This window comes from Vicia villosa, linkage group LG6 (genome assembly GCF_029867415.1).
Source record: "Vicia villosa cultivar HV-30 ecotype Madison, WI linkage group LG6, Vvil1.0, whole genome shotgun sequence".
NCBI lineage: Eukaryota > Viridiplantae > Streptophyta > Magnoliopsida > Fabales > Fabaceae > Vicia > Vicia villosa.
The window spans coordinates 44,531,635-44,546,398 of NC_081185.1; positions in this window are offsets into that span (position 1 = coordinate 44,531,635).

Sequence of the window (14,764 nt, forward strand, 5' to 3'; positions counted from 1 at the left end):
CTGGAGGCTGTGTTTGAGGCTATTCAGAAGGTGTCCAAAGGTATACATCTCTCTGAACCTGATTCTGTTCCTGCTTTACGTTCAGAAGTTGCACCAATAAATGTTGCTCAAACCCCTGAACCAGTAAATCAACCAGAAAAAGCCCCATCAGAATCACCCATAAATATCCATGTTCTCACACCTCCTTCTTCTCCTGTAACCAATACTCTTACCCCTTCTCATTCACCCATCACAAATGTTCCCATTCCTCCCTCTCCATCCACCACCAACTTTGTTTCTGACCAGGCCCTTGAAAACCCTGTTCTTGATATCCAACCCATTCAAACTCTCTTTCCACCTCACACAAATATATCCACTTCTCAACCCCCACCTCATGCAAACTATGAACCCATTCCTTCCACCTCTCAAAATAATCCTTCTGTATCAGATCTTCCATATTCGGCATCACATGAGCAATTGCTCCGTGACTGCAATTACACTCCCAAGCCTCGTTCTGAAGCTGAACTGGTAGTGTTAGATTCTGAGAATGAAGCAGAATCATCTTTTCGTTTGGATAGAGAACCTCAACCCTACCTTGTTCTAAAACCAGACTCTCCCATAACCAAAATCAAATCCTACCGAGCATACCCTATTTGTGTAATCTATGAAATGGTAAAGAGGAATATCAGAAGAATCTTTGATACTCTCAGAATAGTTGAACATGCTGGATTAAATGATGTTGCTATGCGAAAATTCTGGAGAATCTTCCGAAGAAAAGCAGATGCTTATTTTGAAGAACTTCAGGAAATTTGTGTAGAACTTGCTCCACGACCTTGTGGAATTCTGAGGAACTATGAAGACTTGTAGTTCAGCCGTCTTGGAGGGAGATATTGCTTTGAAGAGAAGAAATTCATTGATGAACTTGTAGAAGCACGAGTTTCTGCGGAGTTGGAAGCCAATCCTTGCAGGGAGATTGTAGTCTGGAGACCTATGTATCCAATTCTGACTGGAGACTTCAAGTCACTATTTGACTTTCTGAGGGAAAATCCTTCTGAGGAAGACCCCAATTTGGTCATTCCAGAAGTTGTTGACCCGCCAGAAGTTGAAGGTCCTTCTGCTCCAAGGAATCTTGCTGCCATTCTTCAAGCTCTTGAGAATGGATTTTCAGATCTTCCTGCTCCTGAGTATGAAGAAGATGCTGATATGGGAGAAGCTGATGCTGAAGATCATCCTGCTGAGACTATTCCTGTTGAGGAAAATCATGATGATGATCTGACAATGGAAGCTGCTGCTGAGATTGCTGTCCCTCTGAACAGAAGTTGTGAAGCTTCTTCTAGTGAACCCTCTCTTCTGGTGAAGACTCTAGAGGTTATTCAGAAGAACCAAGCTGCGCTAGCTTCTCGTATGGACAAGCAAGAAGACACCAATGCCGATTTCCGCTCTTTCATGGAGAGGCAGACTGAGAGCAATGTTGGGATTCATGACATGCTGACCAAGATTATGTCTAAGCTAGGGTCGTCTTAGTCCTTTGTGTCTTAGTTGTTTTTCTTTGTTTCTGGCATCTGTCTTCTATGCATCTTCCTTGTACCTTCTGATAATTCTCTTTTGCTATCAATGAAAATTATCCTTCTTTCTCTCATATTGTTTGTTTTTCATCTGAATCTTTTGTGTTTTTGATGTTATGACAAAAAGGGGGAGAAAATGTGATAAATGATCTGATTTATATTATCAGTTGCTGGGAGAAAGTCTCCACATTTCTAACAAGAATTTGCAAGTTCTGTGTTTTTAAGTGTTTTGCAGGATTGAAGACAATCTTAAAAGCTCAACATGAGAAGCAAAGACATGAGGAAAAACAATTCTGTATGGAATCAAGCTCATGGAAATTGAAGCAAGCTGAGTGCTATGAAGCTTCAATATTAGAAGCAAGAAGGAAGGATGTTATGATATTCTGATGATAGAATATGCTCTAACTCATTCTTATCCTTTAAATGTTCTGATGCATGTTTTAGTTCTAAATATGCTCTAAAACATTATTGTTTTTGCTCTGATACATATTATATGCTCTAATACATATATTATGTTCTGATTCATTCATGCTCTGACTTTTGTCATTTAGTTTGTTCTGTAACATTTCAGGATGTAGAGATGCTCTGATGATGCTCTGGTACATTCAACAATGTTCTGATACAATCTAGCATGCAATGATTCAAGAAGAAATTCAAGCTCTGAAGCTGTCCTATGGAAGCAAGAATCAGAAGCTATGAATGTTCTGAAGATCTAAGCATATGTGATCGTCTCAACTGAAATGGAAAATACTCAGGGAAGTCCTTTATTTATAAATTTATTCCAGTATTTATTTCAGGGGGAGATTATTTATCTCAGGGGGAGATTGTTAATCTCAGGGGGAGACATATTCACACACTATGTTTATATGCTTATGCTATAACTGTGTAATTGTCTTTAGCCGTCTGATATTCTGATTGCAAATTCATATCATTTATATATGTTTTTGTCATCATCAAAAAGGGGGAGATTGTTAGAACAAGATTTGTTCTAATCAATATTCTTAGTTTTGATGATAACAATGTATATGAATTTTGTATGAGATAATGTGGTACTCTAATACTATGCAATTTCCATTTCAGGAATTATATAAAGAGTATGCACAAAATCAGCGCAAGAAGCACTGACTCAGAAGGTTCAGCATGCAACATCAGAACATGGTCTGGCAAGACATCAGAAGATGGTCAAGCAGAATCAGAACATGGTCTATGGAAGCATCAGAAGAACTTGAGATCAGAAGCAGAAGCACTGAAGTTCTCATGGTATCACGCTGAGAAGCACTTCAAGGTCGGAAGACAAGAAGATGCTCTGCACCAAGCTGTTTGACTCTGATGATATTCAAACGTTGTTTACACAAACATCAGATCAGAAGCAAGTACAAGATGGCAGGCTACGCTGACTGACAAAAGGAACGTTAGTAGATATTAAAGGCAACGTCAGTAGACACAGCGAAAGCAAGGCTCGAGGTAGTTGACAAAAGAGTGAAACATTAAATGCAATGTTGTACGGAATACGCAAAGCATTAAATGCTCCCAACGGTCATCTTCTCAAACGCCTATAAATTGAAGTTCTGATGAGAAGAAAGGTTACGAACTTTGAACACAACACTTGCGCAAACATACAGAAACGCTGTCAAATTCAAAAAGCTCTCAAAACATCATCTTTAACCTCACTACATTGCTGTTGTAATATCTTAGTGAGATTAAGCTTAAACTTTAAGAGAAATATCACAGTTGTGATTATAGCTTTTAAGAAGCATTGTAATACTCTTAGAATTTGTTTACATTAAGTTGTAAGAACTAGAGTGATCAGGTTGTTGATCAGTATACTCTAGACAGTCTTAGAGGGTATCTAAGCAGATTGTTCCTAGAGTGATCAGGTTGTGATCAGTATACTCTAGAAGACTTAGAAGTTGTCTAAGTGGAAAACCATTGTAATCTTGTGCGATTAGTGGATTAAATCCTCAGGTGAGGTAAATCACTCCAAGGGGGTGGACCGGAGTAGTTTAGTTAACAACGAACCAGGATAAAAATCATTGTGCAAATTGTTTTTATCTTACAAGTTTTAAAAGCTACACTTATTCAAACCCCTCCTTTCTAAGTGTTTTTCTATCCTTCAAATGTTGTTATCATGTGTTTTGATGAATGATGTTGCATGCTTGGTGGTTTGCATGCATATGCATCTTGGTGACACTGGTTCCTATTATGTGGAATCATGTGTGTATTATTTTGATGAACGATGCTGCATGCTTGGTGGTTTGCATGCATATGCATATTGGTGACACTGGTTCCCATTTTGTGGAATCGGGTGTGTATCGTCAATAGCCAAGCCCGGGATATGGGAGGTGAGACTGAATTCTGTTCTGGTGACGTGGACGAATCGATGAGACTGTATCCAATTGAGGGATCAGTGTTGGTGACATGGTTCACTTGTCGTTGGTACCACATCCATAAAAGTCTGCATAGTCTTTGTATAAATCGTGACATGTCAGGATGAAGTCCGGGGTTATGATTGTGTTGTGTTGTTGGCGCATACTCTTGACTTTTGCTTGTGATTGGTATGAATCGATTAATCTGTATATGCTAAGTAAGGTGGATAACTGCTTATGAACACTATATCTGACGATTTATAATGCTATTTAATTTATGATGTAGTCTCAACCTTACTCGTATTTTTCAGATTGAAGCTAAGTGGCTTAGATGTTTGGTGAGGATGGCTTTCAAGGAGTTATCGATTTTAGTCTAATAATTAGGTGTTGGTGTCATGCTCTGAATACTTGTAACACTGAGAACGCATGTTCTTAGAGTTATCACACTCTTTTATTTCTTTATTATTTGGTTTGGATAATTCTCTTTTGTTGGAAGAAAAGGCTTAGATCCTTATGAATGATGTTTCATGGAGTATCCAAATATTATTGATTTTCCGCTATGATATAACATGAGTTTGAATTAATTATATGTTGTTTTCTCAGTAAAGCATGATTACACATGGAATGTATAATTGTTTTAAATTGTGACGCTCTTGAATTCATGTTTAACCCTGATTATGTACTATGTTTTTCGGGGTAATTAGAAGGGTGTTACAATAGTGGTATCAGAGCAGGTCGGTCCATCCGACCAAGTGTCGAGTCAGTTGAGTTGCGCGACAGTTGAATACTATCGGCATATTATCCCTTGGTACGCGACATGTGAGTGAATCACTGTTGGTACTTGTTTGTTTTGTTGTAGGAGTTGGTTTGAGCGAAGTGGGGGAGAAGCCTTGCTTCTCGAAAGAGATTCAGTTGCAAGTTTGGAAAGAGTGTTGCTGTCGTGATGTTTCAGAAATTGAACTTCGGCGATTGAATGTGTTGTTCAAGTTATAAGAAGTTTGGAAGCGAAGAGATATGATAAGGAGATGTTAAGAATGTGAGTGATTTGAAGAGGATGAGTTTTGGAGCGGAATTTCCGTAAGCAAAACGCAGGAAAATGGATGGATCGTTATGAAACTTCGAAAATTCATAACTGGAGTTCTGGACATCCAATTTGAGTTCCGTTTGAAGCGTCGGAAAGCTAAAGAGATGATGAACTTTGTTATAAAAATGGTTGCAGCAGCTGTAACATATTTAATTGTGACAGGATGGTGTTGGAAAGATGTCAAGTTGCGGTTACACTTGTTCTTAGAACTATACTTGTTTGTTGGTACTGCACGGGATGTTAGTGTCAGAGTTGAACGTACTGAAAGAATAATTAAAAGGTTTGTTGAGAAGCAATTTTAGGAATTAAATGTACTATTTGAGTAGTTTTGGAGATATGGTATAGAGTGTTGTTGCATGATGTCGATGTTGCATTTTGGATGACGTTGGAAAATTCATATTTTGAGTTCCGACTGTCGGATTAATGTGCCGTTTGAACCTACGAAGAGGAGATATTATGTTCTACCTTATGGAAGAGTTATAAATACAGTAGAGTGATCCTATGAGGAGAGATTCTGAAGTCGGTTGAGGAAGCGTGAAACTTGCTGAATAGGAATGCCTACTACCGCGATTGTATGAAACGAAGTTGAGTAGAACATGTTGTTGATTAATAAGTTGATGAGATGTTCGGTAATAAAGATGATTTGAGTGCCTATGGATTTTAGTGAGGGGTGAATTATTAGTAAAGGTGAAATAAACTTTAGAACCGTTGAAGTTGTATTTGTGATGCCAAAGCAACGACATGTATAAAAGGAGAATTGTAAAGGATTTCTGACACCTATTGATGCGAGGAAGGATTCCAAGAGTTGAAGAAGAGGTTGACTAGTGCTCCTATCTCGATTTTTCCGAATTCGATAGAACCGTTTGTGGTATATTGGGAAGTGTCATTGATGGATTTGGGTGGTGTATTGATGCAAAATCAGAAAGTAGTTGCTTATGCGTCGAGACAACTCAAAGTGCATGAAAGGAATTATCCGACTCATGTTTTGGAGTTGGAAGCGGTGGCCTTTGGATTGAAATTATGGCGACATTATTTGTATGGTTCGAGATTCGAAGTGTTTAGTGATCATAAGAGTCTAAAGTACCTTTTTGATCAGAAAGGGCTTAATACGAGGCAACGGAGATGGTTAGAGTTTTTTTTTAGATTATGATTTTGGTTTGAATTACCATCCTGGTAAGGAAAATGTTGTGCCAATGCGTTGAGTAGGGAGTCTTTAAATATGTCGGTGCTAATGGTGAAAGAGTTAGAATTAATAGAACAATTTAGAGAATTGAGTTTGGTATGTGAAGGCACTCCTAATAGTGTTAGATTGGGTATGCTAAGGCTGACTAGTGGTATTCTTGACGAGATTCGAGAAGGTCAGAAAGTTGATGTCGAGTGATCAATAAGTTGACTTTGAATTACCAAGGTAAAGGTGGTGAATTCAGAATCGACGAGAATGGTATAATGAGGTTTGGTGATCGGGTTTGTGTTCCTGATGTTTTTGAGCTTCGAAAGAATATCCTAGAAGGAAGGACACCGTAGTGAATTATTGGACTATGATGATGTTAATGAGTTGTAGTGCAAACTCAGAAAGGACACTATTATGTAGTAATGACAATTATGCTTAAATATTATTGTCGGCTATCTATTGACAAATTGAGGACTTGATCACCCTTAATCTTTTCTTGATAGTAGACAGAATCATATAGATGGGATGAGATTGTTGTTACCTTAATGGTATAAGATGTGATGAATACTAAGCCGTGAGAATAATCACTCACCATATCGTGTGAACTTATGAAGAAGTGAATATGAAAGAGTGCAACCTATTGGACGGTGACTTAAGACGGGTAATCAGAGTCGCACAACGAAAGTTTGATGTAGAGTGGTGTTATGAGTAATTAGAATAGTGCAACAAAAGCGGAATGTAACGTGTTGGATAATTGCTGGTGTGACTTGAGAGGAGTCGAATAGTTGAAATTCAATGGTATAGGGATATTATTATTGAGTTTCTTGAAGGAAGCAGTTGGTGAAAAGTGTAAGTATTGTTTTATCGCTCAGATGGAAAAGTGTGTCTAAGGTTGGTACGCCCGGTAGATGGAATGCATTACTGTAGTGTTGATCAGGTGTGATCATACGATGGATTATGTAATTATATTATTTAATTATTGGGCGTATTATATGGGTCGCACCTCGACGTTTCATTGTCGTTAACCTTTTAGAGATATAGCGAGTGGTACACCTTTGGGGTGTTCGAATGCGACGTAAGGCTGAGATTGAATGCATGAGATATGCTTTCTGTTGATTATGTCAGATTGATTTTGAGGATCGACTAGGGAAATGTTATCTGGGAACTAGAGAGTCAGATGAAGTATTACTATCCGGGACTTTTCACTTGAAATATATTTTCGAGGACGAAATTATTCTAAGTGGGGGAGAGTTGTAACACCCCAAATTCTAGACTAATTATTTAATTAATTATTTTAGCGTGAATCTATGAGTCATTCTGAAGTATTGAAAACGTGATGATATGTTGAGTCCTTATTATGGTTTGTGATGATTTATGATGACTTATGTAATGTCTTGATGATTCATGTGATGTCGTGGCGATTTGCGTGATGCTTATGTGTATTGATGAATTTTGGCGTATTTTAGAATAATTAGAATAATAAGTGGAATAATTTTAACTAGTAAAATAAAATAATATCAGTGTTAGAGATATTAAGGATAAGAGTTGTCATTTGTGAAGAGTAAGTGAGGCAATATGGGAAGACCATATTAGGGGTCCTAGGGGTAAAAAGATAAAAGAGGAAAGAGTGAAACATTATGTACGATCAAAGTTTTGTGAAAAGGCAAAGGTAGAGAGCTAGGGCACGAAGAACATGGAGGAATACATAGAGAGAACGCGAAGAGAAATAAAATCCAACCATGAATCACGGTAAGGGGTGACTATTCTTCATTAACTAGTATTATAGTTTTGATGATGGTAGAATAGATTAAGAGTTTGAACCTCTATTTAGGATGTGAGGGTTTGTGAGATTCTGATACTGATATGCCTAGTTTGATGAATATGATGTAATTGGTTTATTATAATTGATGGATGATAGTTATATTGCATTTTTATTGTGTTAGAATCATGAAAACTGATGAAAAGTGGTCACTATAATGTGTGGGTTCGTATTTGGTTTTGATAGTGAAGGTAGGAATGAAGAAAAGTCATAAAATTGGAGTTTTTCTACTTTAGCAGCGTCAGGAACCGGTTCCCAAGAGGGAGGAACCGTGTTCCCATAGTAAAAAGTCGAGATGAGGAAATTCAGGGTTTCAGGAACCCGTTCCCACACGGGGAGGAACCGGGTTCCACAGATTTTCTTAAATTTCACTTAACTTTAAAAGCTACTAACTTTCAAACTGTAAGTTTGTTTTAGACGCCGTTTTGGACGTTGTTCCTTAAATTAAATACTCTACCATATGAAATAAAGAAAACAACAATAACTTGATTTTATTTTGAAAAGTATCGTTTTCTCCAAATGTGGTTTATTCTTGTTTTGCATAATTGATGAGGTGCAATGATTTGTTGTGATGTGTGTTATTATAATGTGATTGCTTTTACTTGTTATGAAAATGGATGTTGTTCGTAGGGGTGATCAAAACCAAACCAACCCAATAGAAAACCGCAAACCAAACCAAACCAAACCGAAACCGCAAAAAACCGCATTTGGTTCGGATTAGTTTGGGTCATCTTTTAACAAAACCGCATGGTTCGGTTTGGTTTGCGGTTTGTAATTTATAAACCGAACCAAACCGAATCAAACCGCATTATGTTACAACCTAACTTTTACTTAACTCACATCCAACGCAAACTTAAATCTATAATACCTTAACCTTATGATTACGAACAATTTTCTCATCCTTACACATGATTTAGTCCCGATCTTCTCAAATCTCTAATAGCATTATCACGTCTTCTTTGCCACATACATTTTCCCTCTTTTTCTATAATCTCTACTCTCTTATATTCTTTCTTTTTCACCTTCTCATTTTTAGGAAAATGTTCCCTATTTCAGTTTCATTTTTATCGCACATCTTCTTCTCTAATCTCTCAACTCTTTTGTTTTTTCTTTTTCACCTTCACTAATCTCTAGTATCTTCTATTTTTTGTTTCATTCTAATAATTTTTATATTGTTTTATAATATTATTTTATGTTTAATATTCCACTTTTGTCTAATTTAATTTTTACATATTAAATAGAAAGTTATTGTCAAAATATGACGGATTTTGTTGTTATTTAATAGTGTATGAATGTCTAAATACAAAGTTATGTTATCATCTATATGTATATGAATGGTTCAATAAAATATTTCTAAAAAACCGAACCAACCGCACCGAACCAAACCGCATTAGGTTGGTTTGGTTTGGTTCGGATTTTTTTTAAAAGTCAACCGAACCAAACCAAACCGCACGATTTTTTCTCTTGCGGTTCGGATGATTTTTTTCGTCAAAACCGCCCAAACCGCACCGCGATCACCCCTAGTTGTTCGTGGTAAATATGGTTATCAAGTGTTTTGATGAATGATGATGCAAATGGATGTTGTTCATGGTAAATGTTGTTATCATGTGTTTTGATAAATGATGATGTAAACGGATGTTATTCATGGTAAATCTTGTTATCATGTGTTTTGATGAATGATGTTGCATGCTTGGTGGTTTGCATGCATATGAATCTTGGTGACACTGGTTCCTATTATGTGGAATCAGGTGTGTATTATTTTGATGAACGATGCTGCATGCTTGGTGGTATGCATGCATATGCATCTTTGTGGCACTGGTCCCCATTTTGTGGAATCGGGTGTTTATCGTCATTAGCCAAGCCCGGGATATCGGAGGTGAGACTGGATTCAGATTGAAGCTAAGTGGCTTAGATGTTTGGTGAGGATGGATTTTAAGGAGTTATCTCTCTTAGACTAATAATTAGGTGTTGGTGTCATGCTCTGAATACTTGTAACACTGGGAACGCATGTTTTTAGAGTTATCATACTCTTTTATTTCTTTATTATTTCGTTTGGATAATTCTCTTTTGTTATAAGAAAAGGCTTAGATCCTTATGAATGATGTTTCATGGAGTATCCAAATATTATTGATTTTTCGCTGTGATATAACATGAGTTTGAATTAATTATATGTTGTTTTCTCAGTAGAGCATGATTACACATGGAATGTATAATTGTTTTAAATTGTGACGCCCTTGAATTCATGTTTAACCCTGATTATGTACTATGTTTTTCGGGGTATTTAGAAGGGTGTTACAATAGTGGTATCAGAGCAGGTCGGTCGGTCCGACCAAGTGTCGAGTCAGTTGAGTTGCGCGACAGTTGAATATTGTCGGAATATTATCCCTTGGTACGCGACATGTGAGTGAATCACTGTGTGTACTTGTTTGTTTTGTTATAGGAGTTGGTTTGAGCGAAGTGGGGGAGAAGCCTTGCTTCTCGAAAGAGATTCAGTTGCAAGTTTGGAAAGAGGGTTGCTGTCGTGATGTTTCAGAAATTGAACTTCGGCGATGGAATGTGTTGTTCAAGTTATAAGAAGTTTGGAAGCGAAGTGATATGATAAGGAGATGTTAAGAATGTGAGTGATTTGAAGAGGATGAGTTTTGGAGCGGAATTTCCGTAAGCAAAACGCAGGAAAATTGTTGGATCGTTATGAAACTTCGAAAATTCATAACTGGAGTTCTGGACATCCAGTTTGAGTTCCGTTTGAAGCGTCGGAAAGCTAACGAGATGAACTTTGTTATAAAAATGGTTGCAGCAGCTGTAACATATTTAATTGTGACAGGATGGTGTTGGAAAGAGGTGAAGTTGCGATTACACATGTTCTTAGAACTAGACTTGTTTGTTGGTACTGCACGGGATGTTAGTGTCAGAGTTGAACGTACTGAAGGAATAATGAAATGGTTTGTTGAGAAGAAATTTTAGGAATTAAATGTACCATTTGAGTAGTTTTGGAGATATCGTATAGAGTGTCGTTGCATGATGTCGATGTTGCATTTTGGATGACGTTGGAAAATTCATTTTTTGAGTTTCGACTGTCGGATTAATGTGCCGTTTGAACCTACGAAGAGGAGATATTATGTTCTACCTTATGGAAGAGTTATAAATACAATAGAGTGATCCTATGAGGAGAGATTCTGAAGTCGGTTAAGGAAGCGTGAAACTTGCTGAATAGGAATGCCTACTACCGCGATTGTTTGAAACGAAGTTGAGTAGAACATGTTGTTGATTAATAAGTTGATGAGATGTTCGGTAATAAAGATGATTTGAGTGCCGATGGATTTTAGTGAGGAGTGAATTATTAGTAAAAGTGAAATAAACTTTAGAACCGTTGAAGTTGTATTTGTTATGCCAAAGCAACGACATGTATAAAAGGAGAATTGTAAAGGATTTCTGACACCTATTGATGTGAGGAAGGATTCCAAGAGTTAAAGAAGAGGTTGACTAGTGCTCCTATCTCGATTTTATCGAATTCAACAGAACTGTTTGTGGTATATTGGGATGCGTCATTGATGGGTTTGGGTGGTGTATTTATGCAAAATCAGAAAGTAGTTGCTTATGCGTCGAGAAAACTCAAAGTGCATGAAAGGAATTATCTGACTCATGAATTGGAGTTGGCAGCGGTGGCCTTTGGATTGAAATTATGGCGACATTATTTGTATTGTTCGAGATTCGAAGTGTTTAGTGATCATAAGAGTCTGAAGTACCTTTTTGATCAGAAAGGGCTTAATACGAGGCAACGGAGATGGTTAGAGTTTTGTTTTTATTTTAGAGTATGATTTTGGTTTGAATTACCATCCTGGTAAGGAAAATGTTGTGCTAATGCATTGAGTAGGAAGTCTTTAAATATGTCGGTGTTAATGGTGAAAGAGTTGGATTTAATTGAACAATTTAGAGAACTGAGTTTGGTATGTGAAGGCACTCCTAATAGTGTTAGATTGGGTATGCTAAGGCTGACTAGTGGTATTCTTGACTAGATTTGAGAAGTTCAGAAAGCTGATGTAGAGTGATCGATAAGTTGACTTTGAATTACCAAGGTAAAGGCGGTGAATTCAAAATCGACGAGAATGGAATAATGAGGTTTGGTGATCGGGTTTGTGTTCCTGATGTTTTTGAGCTTCAAAAGAATATCCTAGAAGGAAGGACACCGTAGTGAATTATTGGACTATGATGATCTTAATGAGTTGTAGTGCAAACTCAGAAAGGACACTATTATGTAGTAACGACAATTATGCTTAAATATTATTGTCGGCTATCTATTGACAAATTGAGGGCTTGATCACCCTTAATCTCTTCTTGATAGTAGACAGAATCATATAGATGGGATGAGATTGTTGTTACCTTAATGGTATAAGATGTGATGAATACTAAGCCGTGAGAATAATCACTCACCATATCGTGTGAACTTATGAAGAAGTGAATATGAAAGAGTGCAACCTATTGGACGGTGACTTAAGACGGGTAATGGGAGTCGCACAACGAAAGTGTGATGTGGAGTGGTGTTATGAGTAATCAGAATAGTGCAAAAAAAGCGGAATGTAACTTGTTGGATAACTGCTGGTGTGACTAGAGAGGAGTCAGATAGTTGAAATTCAATGGTATAGGGATATTATTATTGAGTTTCTTGAAGGAAGCAGTTGGTGAAAAGTGTAAGTATTGTTTTATCGCTCAGATGGAAAAGTGTGTCTAAGGTTGGTACGCCCGGTGTAACATCCGTAATTTTCCTTAAATTAATTTGATTAGAATTTAAATTATTTTATTGGAATTATTTGGAATTTCTCTGAAAATTATGGAAAATAATAGAATTGGGCCGAGGTAGTGTTTAGTAAAAGGAGGGGTGTTAGTCATGAGGCCTTTTACTAAAATTATGTTGTTTTTCATAAAAGAAGGAAAATAGGAAAATTGGAAATAGAATGAGAAAAGAGCAAAAGAGGAGAAGAGAGCAAGAACGTGAAAGTGCAAAAGCAAAGAAAGAGGAAGAATTCAAGAATTTGGCTAAGGTAAGCGGGGACTTATCTGATTAGCATATATTATCGGGTTAGGGGTTAATAGCATAGAATAGATGTGGGATTCGTATCAATTGAGTCATATGATAGGTTTAGGGATTGATTCAATTGTGTGATGTTTAATCCCTTTGTTGAATCTATGATGTGTGTTATGTTATGGTCTTAATTGATGCTTAATTAGTGTATTCTGATGTGCATTTTGTGTTGTATGTGTGATCCATTTCCTGAAATTTGTGCTGGTATGATTTGAGGGCAATTGGGATGTGTAGAATGTTGTTTTCTGCGATTTGGGGTTCTGAAATTTACCGGTTCACGCCGCGTCCCAGGGTTGGCGCCGCGAACGGCTGGGCAGAAAGCCAAGAAGTTTTGACACGCTCAATTCGCGTCGCATTCCAGTGTTGGCGCCGAGAAGGCGTACCTTTTTCTTGTTTCGCGCCGCGAACTGCTTGGCAGAGAGCCAAGGATTTTTGAGATGCTCAGTTTGCACCGCGAACCAAGTTGGCGCCGCGTGCTGTTAGTGATTGGAACATTTTAAAAAGTTTAAAGATGCATAACTTTTTAACCGTTGGTCTGTTTGATGTACCGTTTTGAGCTAAACGAACCTTATAAAATAATCTATTTGATGATTAATGATGTGATTGTGATTGAATGATGCATATATATAAACATGCTTGATGATGATGGTAGGTATGATGAAATGAGTATTTTGATGATGTTACTCATTAGACTTGACGATGGTATAAGTATGTTCATGTATGTTGCATTCATTCATATTCATTGATGATGATGTATCCATGATGATGTGTTGGATCAGTGGAGGGCATGATTACCATTGTGTGGAATCTGTGCTGGCAGGGTCGTATCTTGATGATGTGGGATCGGTCATGGGTTATTCCCATTTGATGATGTTGGTACCACATGCATAGTGTCAGTTCATACATATGCATATTTTTATAACATGATTGGATGTATTCCATTGTTGTAAACATTGATGATGTGTTGGTTGATTGTTTGTGATGATGAAGCTTGTCTGAATGTCTGTTTATGAAACAATTGGGTGAACGATGCAACTATGATGTGTTATTGCTTTATAACCTTATAACATTTGTTAATTATGATGAGACTCACCCTTACATGTTGTCATTTTCAGATTGAGGATAGCTGTTGTTCGACTCGGTGAGGATTAGCTCATGAGTCAGTTATTTATTTAGCGTCAAGTGTCATGCTCTGATATTTGTAACACTGGGGACGCAATGCTTAGAGTTTATGTTTTATAACTCTAGTTATGTTTGATGTTTTGAAGGATAAGTTTTAAAGATGTTGAACTTAGTCCGTTTGATTTAATTTCCGCTGTGTTAACATGAAATGTTTTAATCGATGATGATTGCCTCAGTGAATGCATGACATGACTGAATGATGTTTATTTTATTATGAATTGTGGCACCCTTATTTTCATGTACTTTGAATGAATTTAATTAAATTTCCGCGGGGTTAGTAAGGGGTGTTACAATAGTGGTATCAGAGCATAGTCGGTCGTTATGACCAGAGTCTTAGTGTCAGTTTTTCCTGTGTATGCGACTAGTACGAGCTAACTGTCGATACTTTTGTTCTGATTAAATTGGTTGTGATTTAAGCAGAGCAATGGCTGGAAGAGGAGGTAGAAACGATGATGCTATCGCTGAGGCTCTGGGCATGATTGCTTGTGTGCTGGGAGGGAATGCCAATGGAGCTGGAA